General features: G+C 43.0%; 1 protein-coding gene across 1 annotated transcript in view; it reads right to left on the bottom strand.

Moving 5' to 3' along the window:
* The window catches only part of rngtt (RNA guanylyltransferase and 5'-phosphatase), a 144,996-nt gene that overhangs the window by 112,362 nt on the left and 20,627 nt on the right, over positions 1–12,007 (bottom strand). The window lies entirely within an intron of this gene.

Consider the following 12,007-nt stretch of genomic DNA (forward strand, 5'->3'; position numbering starts at 1 on the left):
AGTATCTGGGGAACAACACAGAATCAAACTCCAAACTTACCTCAACCCCTACTTACAAAAACAGCCGCATTATATTCTAGTGCACGTAGACACTTTCAAACCAATTCTCTCCTCTATTGACAAAACTGAATGACAAAAAAAGTCAGACTCTGATATAGTGATGTTATGTCCTAAAGAAGCTCTGCTTCAATGCAAATGTGCCAGCCTCCAGTTAGACATGGCTCTATCTTCAAATAGCACAATGTGCTGCTACATTCACAGGCAGTGGAGAGGCGAGTTGTTTCACTGATAGAGGAAGTTTTAGCACTAATCCTGAATTAGTTCCTCGGGCATTTGCAGGTGAGATACGAGACTTAGTTTGCATTAAGAAATACACTGCACTATCCTTGGCCTCAGGAAGACCACATAAGCTTGCAGTACAAACACAGTCCTTCACCATTTTATCAAGATACTGTGGATGCATATTAATGTTCTTATTCTGAGAAACTTTAAGAAAGCTCTTTGACTGCATCTACAGTACAGGACTAGAGGCAAGGACATACACCACTGATCAAGCCATTCAGGGGGAGTGGTGTCCTTATCTCACTCCTTCTCTTTGGTCTTGCAGATTCTTGAACAGTACTTTGTCAATGCCACAATAGGACACACACACACACACACACACACCGGTCCTCATTCAAATCCCCACAGTGCCACACCAGATAATCCTACTGCTTTGAACTTTGTTTAATTAGAATATCCTCAAGAAAGAGAGGCGTGAAAGACAGGACATTGCAGTGTATCTGAGTTTTTTAAGAAGCTGCTAAGCAAATATGATAGGACCCAGGCTCTCATGCTCCAGTCTACATATTTACATGGGTGATGGTAGAGGAGACTGGCGAGAGAGATGTGGAATGTGGTGGTGAAGAGGGAGACCCCAACTGTTATGTAGCTAGCAGTCTGTCACACCTCTGTCTGATTACTGTCTGATCCCTCCATCACACCAACCAGATGGAGGGATGAAGTGGAGGATACAAAGCTTTCCTTGAATTACATACCTGCGAACATCAGCTTTTACACTCAGACAAACCTACTTTTAAAAGGGTGGACGCAGGTGGACAGTGAATCACTTACTCACCGTCTCCGACAGGATATCTGTTTGGTAACAGTGGTGGTGGTGGAGACCAACTAGAAGTTTGTGATGACAAAGGGGACTTGGGATGGACGTACAGTATGTTAAGGATGGGACAACCCCTATGATACCCATGGTATCCCCCATCGCATAGACACACAGAGGATGGAAGAGTCCACAGACACTAAGGTGGGGGTATCTGGGTGAAAGATACAGAGGCAGTGGAGGGGGATAAAGTCTGAGTGCTCTAGTTCAGTGTTTCCTAACTCCAGTCCTCAAGTACCCCACAACAGCACACATTTTTGTTGCAGCCCCAGACAAAAACACCTGATTTAAATTGTCAAGGGCTTAGTGATTAATTGACAAGTAGAATCAGGTGTGCTTGTCCGGGACCACAACAAAAAGATGTTGGAGGTACTGGAAGACTGGAATTGGAAAGAACTGCTCTAGTTGAGTCTAGCGCATGGCCCTCCAACCCTGTTCCTGGAGAGCTGTGGGTTTTCGCTCCAACCCCAGTTGTAACTAACCTCGTTCAGCTTATCAACCAGCTAATTATTAGAATCAGGTGTGCTATACTAGGGTTGAAGCGAAAACCTACAGGATGGTGGCTCTCCGGGAACGGAGTTTGGCGAGTCCTGATCTCGAGGTATTGTCAAGATGGGGCAACACACTGGTGCGAACACAAAGCTCATCACAATCTCCTTCAGTTAGAGGTTTGAAATAGAAAAATGGCTACATGCACCAACAACCTCAGCAAATCATAGATTGGATTGCATTTTATTGAGGGCATGGCAAAGAACAAAGAGCAAACAAAAGCTGTCAAGCCAACTGCACCTGTTTGGGTAATTGAATAAAAAATATCAACAGTCAGAAACTGTTATGCGTAAAATGAAACCCATGAAAGTCAACAACAGAAAATCAAAATGCCTGATCTGATTCCAGGGGTATGGAGGTTCCTAAGGAGAGCTGAGGGGATATGATCAAACACGCACACACATTTCCTCTTACAATCAACACACAAAAAATCTGCTCAGCAATGATTACATGGCAGAGTTGACGAATCCAGTTACATGCTTCCAGGAGGCCGACTGGCCGCCACTCTCTCTCCATCGGCAAATGCCAAGTAGAGTGAAGCAAGATGCTTTAAATGAGCAACTATGTATCATTTCCGGTTTTATTCCTAAAAAAGGTTAAGTATCCTAATCAACGCATCCTAAACCAGTGAGCAAATTAGCTCGCCCCCCATTACACCACTTTATGACATTAGTGCAATCATACAGTGCTAATGGATACCCGGCTTATTATGCAAACTACTAAATTAACACAAAGGCGGAACTGGCCCATTGGATGGCGATGTGAACACATTTTAAAATGCAGTGACAGATGTACACTCCTCCAGGGGAGAGGAGACTGGTGATGTTGACAGAGATACAGTTGAAGACGGACGTTTGCATAAACTTAGGTTGGAGTCATTAAAACTTGTTTTTCAACCACTCAAGTTTCTTGTTAACAAACTATAGTTTTGGCAAGTCAGTTTGGACATCTACTTTGTGCACGACACATAATTTTTCCAACAATTGTTTACAGACAGTGAAATAATCTATCACAATTCCAGTGAGCCTGAAGTTTACATACACTAAGTTGACAGTGCCTTTAAACAGCTTGGAAAATTCCAGAAAATGATCTCATGGCTTTAGAAGCTTCTGATAGGCTAATTGACATCATTTGAGTCAATTGGAGGTGTGCCTGTGGATGTATTTCAAGGCCTAACTTCAAACTCAGTGCCTCTTTGCTTGACATCATGGGAAAATCAAAAGAAATCAACCAAGACCTCAGAAGAAAAATTGTAGACTGGTTCATCCTTGGGAGCCATTTCCAAATGCCTGAAGGTACCACGTTCATCTCTACAAACAAGTATATATAGCATGGGACCACGCAGCCGTCATACCGCTTAGGAAGGAGATGCGTTCTGTCTCCTAGAGATGAACGTACTTTGGTGCGAAAAGTGCAAATCAATCCCGGAAAAACAGCAAAGGACCTTGTGAAGATGCTGGAGGAAACAGGTACAAAAGTATCTATATCCACAGTAAAACGAGTCCTATATCAACATAACCTGAAAGACCGCTCAGCAACGAAGAAGTCACTGCTCAAAAACTGCCATAAAAAAGCCAGACTACGGTTTGCAACTGCACATGGGTACAAAGATCGTACTTTTTTGAGAAATGTCCTCTGGTCTGATGAAACAAAAATAGAACTGTTTGGCCATAATAACCATCGTTATGTTTGGAGGAAAAAGGGGGAGGCTTGCAAGCTGAAGAACACCATCCCAACCGTGAAGCACGGGGGTGGCAGCATCATGTTGTGGGGGTGCTTTGCTGCAGGAGGGACTGGTGCACTTCACAAAATAGATGGCATCATGAGGGAGGGAAATTATGTGGATATATTGAAGCAACATCAAGACATCAGTCAGGAAGTTAAAGCTTGGTCGCAAATGGGTCTTCCAAATGGACAATGACCCCAAGCATACTTCCAAAGTTGTGTCAAAATGGCTTAAGGACAACAAAGTCAAGGTATTGGAGTGGCCATCACAAAGCCCTGACCTCAATCCTATAGAACATTTGTGGGCAGAACTGAAAAAGCGTGTGCGAGCAAGGAGGCCTACAAACCTGACTCAGTTACACCAGCTCTGTCAGAAGGAATGGGCCAAAATTCACCCAACTTATTGTGGGAAGCTTGTGGAAGGCCACCCGAAACATTTGACCCAAGTTAAACAATTTAAAAGGCAATGCTCCCAAATACTAATTGAGTGTTTGTAAACTTCTGACCCACTGCGAATGTGATGAAAGAAATAAAAGCTGAAATAAATAATTCTCTACTATTATTCTGACATTTCACATTCTTAAAATAAAGTGGTGATCCTAACTGACCTAAAACAGGGAATTTTTACTAAAATTAAATGTCAGGAATTGTGAAAACTGATTTTAAATGTGCTAAGGTGTATGTAAACTTCCGACTTCAACTGTAGATGGCAGATCACTTGGTAGCTCCCCACTACCAAATTCACTACATTTTCCGCAGTGTGAGCAGCAGTAAGAAGAACTGCAGGTGGGGAAAAAAACATAATCAGATATGGATTACACCTAATTAATTTGCCATCTATACCAGCTTGTTCAGAGAGTTCTGGAAGGCATCCAGGTCCCTGAGATGTGGGGTACAATGGCTGTCCCCCAAATGGCACTCTATTCCTTAGTGTGCATTACTTTGGACCAGAGCCCAGGGGTGCATTTGGGACTCAAACAATATGAGGCAGGCCCTGAGAGAGAACTCCTGTTAAAGAACCTCTCAGCCAATGAGAGACGAGCATGCACTCTCATAGCAAATCAAGACCCCTAAAAGTGACTTGTTTCGGTCTTTCACTCTTGACCTGTAACAGGATTACGAGTAGGGCCAAAAGCGTGCTGACAGAATAAAAGGCATCTAATCTTCCAGCTACAATGACAGTACAGGTCTGCAAAGTAGGGCCATAAAAACTGTTGGACCTAATTATTATAAAGACAAAAAAGTGTGACAGTGCAGGTCTGCTGGAGCTGTACTAGTCCATAGAGAGGATGTTGGTTGAGTTCCTCATCCCTGTGAGTGAGGAGTGGTGAGCCACATCTACCTTGGGGTCCTCTGCTCCTATACACTCTGTTCTGGAAGAATCAATGCCTGCATCTACTCTGCTGACAAAGTCTCAGGAGTCTGGACAACAGCCTCTTTGGTTTCCCATAAGACACATTCAGGCAAACAGTCAGACACAGACACACGCTTTAAAAGACATTTAGTGTATTGTTTAGTGTTGTGTTGTGGCTTTGCTGGCATGCATTAAAAGAAAGTTGAGTTTGCCCCACCAAGACGTACATGATAAAAATCACTAAAGAGCCTGGTTCCTCTCTAGGTTTCGTCCTAGGTTCCTGCCTTTCTAGGGAGTTTTTCCTAGCCACCGTGTTCCTACATCTGCATTGCTTGCTGTTTCGGGTTTTAGGCTGGGTTTCTGTATAGCACTTTGTGACATCTGCTGATGTAAAAAGGGCTTTATAAATACATTTGCTTGATACTGACATCAGGGCATAAAATTAAAAACGTCTGCCACCCGCCAAATGCGTAGGGAAAAAAGTATCTATTTCACTAGCCACGTATGCACGGGTGGTCAATTTGCAGGGCTATACAGCGCGACCATGACAGTCACATTTGCAAATAAAAATAGTCAAAAGTCAAGTAAGAGCACATGTGCGAGTTGTGATTTCTAGCATAAAAATGCTGCAGTAGCTATCTTCAAAGTTTCTGCCATTTTGTTCCATAGCTGCTAATCGCACAAAGAAATAATCGTATATCCCACCTCACACAGCAGCACTGCCTGAGTTAACTGCTTATAGATTCATTTTTGGAAGCAATGCACACAGGTATAAACGTTTGTCTAATTTACTCAACAGTCTACAAAGTGAGACTTCGTCCTCTTGTTTTTTTGGCTATTTACATTGCTTTGTTCACAAGCTTGGTTGTTTTTCAATGTTAGTTAAGAACAAATTGTAATTTACAATGACGGCCTACACCGGCCAAATCCGGACAACGCTGGGCCAATTGTGCGGGGCCCTACGGGACTCCCAACTAGGGCCGGTTGTGATACAGCCTGGATTCGAACCAGGGTGTCTGTAATGACGCTTCTAGCATTGAGATGCAGTGCCTTAGACCGCTGCGCCACTCGGGAGCTGAAGAGACGGCGTCTACTTGGTTTCCACTAGAGAGCACAGCCAAAGTCAAAATTGTCTATATCGTAAAAAATCATGTGATCTTAAGGTTAGGGTTAAGCATAATGTTAGCAGTGTGGATAAGGTTAGGTATAAAATAACATTTTAAGATGATACATTTTAGAAATAGACTGGGTTTATTATTTTTTTTATACCTTTATTTAACTAGGCAATTCAGTTAAGAACAAATTCTTATTTTCAATGACGGCCTAGGAACAGTGGGTTAACTGCCTTGTTCATAGGGCAGAACGACAGAATTTTACCGCGTCAGCTCGGGGATTCGATCTTGCAACCTTTCAGTTACTAGTTCAACGCTCTAACTACTAGGCTACTTGACTTTGTGGCTGTGGTAACTAGTGATGACTGTCTACTACTAAGTAGTCAGATCCAAAATCTCTCACACACACACACGTTACCACGGTAACCTCCCGCCTTTAGAGGGGCAGCTTTTGACTCGGGTCACAAAATTAAATTGAGCAATAATCCACATTACTTCTTACTAATAGCTTTCTTGTTGTAGAAACATTACAAAGCACGATCATCCATTTGTTTGGGGTGGATTTTGACTGATAAATAATCTGAGTTTCTGGTCTTTTTTAAAAAAAATAAAAAAATCTACTAAACCTGCCACAGTGGCTGGTGGACCAAAAAGTTAATTTCAGGCCCTGGCGCACATGATTACCCCAAGGCCTTCAGCCTTGGTTGGGATGTAGGCTATAGACCTTCTCTTTCACACAATTTACAAATGCGAACAACCCGTCTAGCTAAACGGAGTGCTTTTAGAACAGTGTTGGGGCCAGGGCCAGATGTATAATCTCATTCTAATCATTACATTGAAATGGTTCCAGGTGGGCCCTGGAAAGTGGAGCTGTAATAGTCCTCCACACCTCTACTCCACTGGAGGGGATCAATACTGGGCAGTGAGAATGGCCCAGGTCTCTATCCTAAATGGCCTTACTTCCTAAATAGTGCACTACTTTTGGGGAAAATGATGCCATTTCAAATCAAATTTTATTTGTCACAGACATATTTAGCTGATGTTATTGCGAGTGTAGCGAAATGCTTGTGTTCCTAGCTCCAACAGTGTATCTAACAATTCACAAAAATACAAACAAATATAAAAGTTTTTTAAAAAATGGAATTAAGAAACATATAAATATTAGGACGAGCAATGTCGGAGTGGCATTGACTAAATACAGTAGAATAGCATACAGTATATACATATGAAATTAGTAAAACTGTATGTAAACATCATTAAAGTGACTAGTGTTCCATTATTAAAGTGACCAGTGATTCCATGAATATGTACATAGGGCAGCAGCCTCTAAGGTGCAGGGTTGAGTAACCGGTTGGTAGCCGGCTAGTGATGGCTATTTAAGAGTCTGATGGCCTTGAGAAAGCTGTTTTTTCATCCTCTCGGTCCCAGCTCTGATGCACCTTCTGGATGGTAGCGGGGTGAACAGTCCGTGGCTCGGGTGGTGGCCGTCCTTGACAATATTTTTGGCCTTCCTGTGACATCGGGTGCTGTAAGTGTCTTGGAGGGAGGGCATGCAGTGTGCCCCCGGTGATGCGTTGAGCAGACCGCACCACCCTCTGGAGAGCCCTGCGGTTGCGGGTGGTGGAGATGCCGTACCAGGCAGTGATACACAATTGAGAGCATCCTGTCAGGCTGTATCTGTAAAAGTTTGTGAGGGTCTTTGTGGCCAAGCCAAATTTCTTCAGCCTCCTGAGGTTGAAGAGGCGCGGTTGTGCCTTCTTCACCACACTGTCTGTGTGGGTGGACCATTTCAGATTGTCAGTGATGCGTACGCCAAGGAACTTGAAGCTTTTCGTCTTCTCCACTGTGGTCCCATGGATGTGGATAGGGGTATGCTCCCTCTGCTGTTTCCTGAAGTCCATGATCAGCTCCATCGTTTAGTTGACGTTGAGGGAGAAGTTATTTTCCTGGCACCACTCCGCCAGGGCCTTCACCTCCTCCCTGTAGGTGCTCATCATTGTTGGTAATCAGGAATACAACTGTTGTGTCGTCTGCAAACTTGATTGAGTTGGAGCCGTGGGTATATCCACAGTAAAAATGAGTCCTTTATCGACATAACCTGAAAGGTCGCTCAGCAAGGAAGAAGTTACTGCTCAAAAACCGCCATAAAAACCCCAGACTACGGTGTGCAACTGCACATGGGTACAAAGATTGTACTTTTTGGAGAAATGTCCTCTGGTCTGATGAAACAAAAATAGAACTGTTTGGCCATAATGACCATCGTTATGTTTGGAGGAAAAAAAGGGGAGGCTTGCAAGCCGAAGAACACCATCCCAACCGTGAAGCACGGGGGTGGCAGCATCATGTTGTGGGGGTGCTTTGCTGCAGGAGGGACTGGTGCACTTCACAAAATAGATGGCGAGCATGGAGGTCTACAAACCTGACTCACTTACACCAGCTCTGTCAGGAGGAATGGGCCAAAATTCACCCAACTTATTGTGGGAAGCTTGTGGAAGCCTACCCGAAACATTTGACCCAAGTAATACAATTTAAATGCAATGCTACCAAATACTAATTGAGTGTATGTAAACTTCTGACCCACTGGGAACGTGATGAAAGAAATAAAAGCTGAAATAAAATCACTATTATTATTCTGCCATTTCACATTCTTAAAATAAAGTGGTGATCCTAACTGACCTAAGACAGGGAATTTTTACTAGGATTAAATGTCAGGAATTGTGAAAAACTGAGTTTAAATGTATTTGGCTAAGGTGTATGTAAACTTCCGTCTTCAACTGTATTACTGTTGTCCAGATGGGATAGGGCAGTGTGTACAGGTGCATCCTCAATCTACACACAATACCCCATAATAACAAAGCGAAAACAGGTTATACATTTTAGCAAATGTATTCAAAATACCTTATTTACATAAGTATTCAGACCCTTTGCTATGAGACTCAAAATTTAGCTCAGGTGCATCCTGTTTCCATTGATCATCCCTGAGATGAATCTACAACTTGGAGTCCAGCTGTGGTAAATTCAATTGATTGGACATGATTTGGAAAGGCACACACCTGTCTATATAAGGTCCCACAGTTGACAGTACATGTCAGAGCAAAAACAAAGCCATGAGGTTGAAGGAATTGCCCATAGAGCTCGGAGACAGGATTGTGTCAAGGAACAGATCTGGGGAAGGGTACCAAAACATTTCTGCATCATTGAGGGTCCAAGAACACAGTGGCTTTGATTATTCTTGAATGGAAAAGTTTGGAACCACCAAGACTCTTCCTAGAGCTGGCCGCCCGGCCAAACTGAGCAATTGGGGGAGTAGGGCCTTGGTCAGGGAGGTGACAAAGAACCCTATGGTGAACTGAAAATGACTCATTTGATTTTAATGCAGCTCTGCCTGGCCTTGCATACAATGGCTTCAGAAAACATGAAGTTTGAGAAGTCGAGACAATCTCTCCAGCACGAGTACAATTTCAAACGACACCACCCCTATATTTTCTCTGAATTGGGTCGAACTTCTTGGAAAACCAACAAAAGATTGAGTGTAGCTATATTTTGGAAGTGGGCAGATGACACCCACAGAGGAAAAAAAACACATTTATTGCAGGGCCAAAGTGGTCCCCCTGCCATCAAAATTGGCCAGTTAGCCATGTCTCTGCTGTCACTCTCTGAAGGGCCCTTCCTCATCAGTCAAGGATAAGCCACCCCCCACCACCACTCTCTCTCTCCCTCTTTCAAGCCATCATAATGACACTGTATACCCGGTGCCAAAGTATCATGGATCCCCAAAATGTAGGCCCTACTACAATTCAAAATGACCTATTATCCATACTGGCAGAAATCCGTCTCCACCTGCAGCCCCAGTCCTCCAGTGAGGTTATGTAAGGCAGTTTTTCCCCCTGGTTTATTTCTCCAGCGCTTTGATCCTAATGATGCACAAACGGCCATTGTTTCGACGGAGGGCCCTGCTAATACCTCCAGTGGTGGACGAGTGTAGAAAGGTTCTGAAACATGACGATAACTAGCTTAGATGTATAGGATCAAGCACTCTGACAGAGCTCCAGAGCTCCTCTGTGGAGATGGGAGAACCAGAAGGACAACCATCTCTGCAGCCCTACACCAATCAGGCCTTTATGGTAATGGAGACTCCTCATCAATAGGCACATGACAGCTCGCTTGGAGTTTGCCAAAAAGGCACTTAATTAAAAGGACTTAGACCATAAGAAACAAGATTCTCTGGTCTGATGAAACCAAGATTGAATTCTTTGGCCTGAATGCTAAGGTCACGCCTGGAGGAAACCTGGTACCATCCCTACGGTGAAGCATGGTGGTGGCAGCATCATACTGTGGGGATGTTTTTCAACGGCCGGGACTGGAGCGAAGGTTCACCTTCCAACAGGACAACAACCCAAAGCCCACAGCCAAGACAACGCAGGAGTGGCTTCGGGATAAGTCTCTCAATGTCCTTGAGTGGCCCAGCCAGGGCCCGGACTTGAACCCGATCAAACATCTCTGAAGAGACCTGAAAATACCAGTGCAGCGATGCTCCCCATCCAACCTGACATAGCTTGAGAGGATCTGCATAGAAGAATGGGAGAAACTCCCCAAATACAGCTGTGCCAAGCTTGTAGCGTCATACCCAAGAAGACTTGAGGCTGTAATTGCCGCCAAAGGTGCTTCGCCAAAGTACTGAGTGAAGGGTCTGAATACTTATGTAAATGTCAAAGTTTTTCATTTTTAATACATTTGCAAAAAATTCTAATGACCTGTTTTTGCTTTGTCATTATGGGGTAGTGTGTGCAGATTGATGAGGGGGAAAAAACTTAGATTTTAGAATAAGGATGTAAATGCTGAAACCGTCAAGGGGTCTGAATACTTTCCGAATGTACTGTACAGTATGTGTATATAAATATAATTATGATGCTACTGTATCAATCAACAATTGATTTGTTCATGTCATCACAGCATAGGAGTCATTCATGATTTGAAATGCAAATCAAGCATTTTAGTTTAAAATAAAAGGACAAAGCGACCATTAAAAAATATTGTGTAAACAATAGGCCTAAACTGTTCCATTTCAGAAATTGCATTCACGAATGAATGTGACCGTTTTTGGTCTGCTGTAATAAAGGCTTTACAAAAACTTTTCTCTGGTACGCTATCATTTATTTAGTGTTACTCACATTGTTCCAAATGGTCAGAAAAATGATATTGTAATCTAACAGCACCTGTTCGGCACACATAATATGCTCGCAGCGATTGCCCCTTACCTTCTTTTTCTTGATCTCCGGTATTTCCCACAACTAGTCAAATTTATTCCACACATCCGACTTCCCCTTTACTTCCTGTGCAACCAAGTTAATTTGTCACGTCCTCTGCATCCATTTTGCTGTCACAAGTGTTACGGTGTTCAGAGTTTGTTATAACCAATTTATTGATGTGATTATGATGTGCCATAGGTCAGGCCCTATTGGTCACGTGCATGCGATGCATACATGTGTCACGTAAAGAGAGCAAGGGTTGAGGGAATGTTTTTCCTAAACAAATGAGGGATTTCGGTAACAATTGTTTAGTCAGAAAGGTCTAAGTATGTTGCAGCTTCAGCAACACAGACAGCGCAATAAACACTGTTGATGTTCTGTGCAGCAGGGAGGAGAGAGTGAACTGGTGCTAGTCACAGTCACTCGCTGTAACTTTTTTCTTTTTTACACAGCGCAGCTAGTCTGAGCCAGCCCCGGCACAATCAAATCAATTGCGGTCGGACTCTCTCTAGTCGCTTGTGTGTGTGTCTTAATTATTTAAATCAAACAGTTCTCTTAAAAGCATCAGACAAGCTCAGTGAATATAGTTGATTTGATTAAAACACATGGGATGTGTCTATATATGGAAAAATACACATTTAAAAGATGACTCTTGGTCGACCAATATTATTTTTTGGTCGGGGACAGGCTTTTTACCAAAACTGAAAATGGGGTGAGCGCTTTGTTATTGTTTCTATTAAGGATTCTAGCTTCACATTTCAAATTAAGATCCTACATCTGAATATTGAAAATCTGGCAGATCAACACAATAAAAAGTTGGTGAGAGGCATGGCATAATAACTGCCAACATTAGATAAACAAC

The sequence above is a fragment of the Salvelinus namaycush genome, chromosome 24 (assembly GCF_016432855.1).
Source record: "Salvelinus namaycush isolate Seneca chromosome 24, SaNama_1.0, whole genome shotgun sequence".
NCBI lineage: Eukaryota > Metazoa > Chordata > Actinopteri > Salmoniformes > Salmonidae > Salvelinus > Salvelinus namaycush.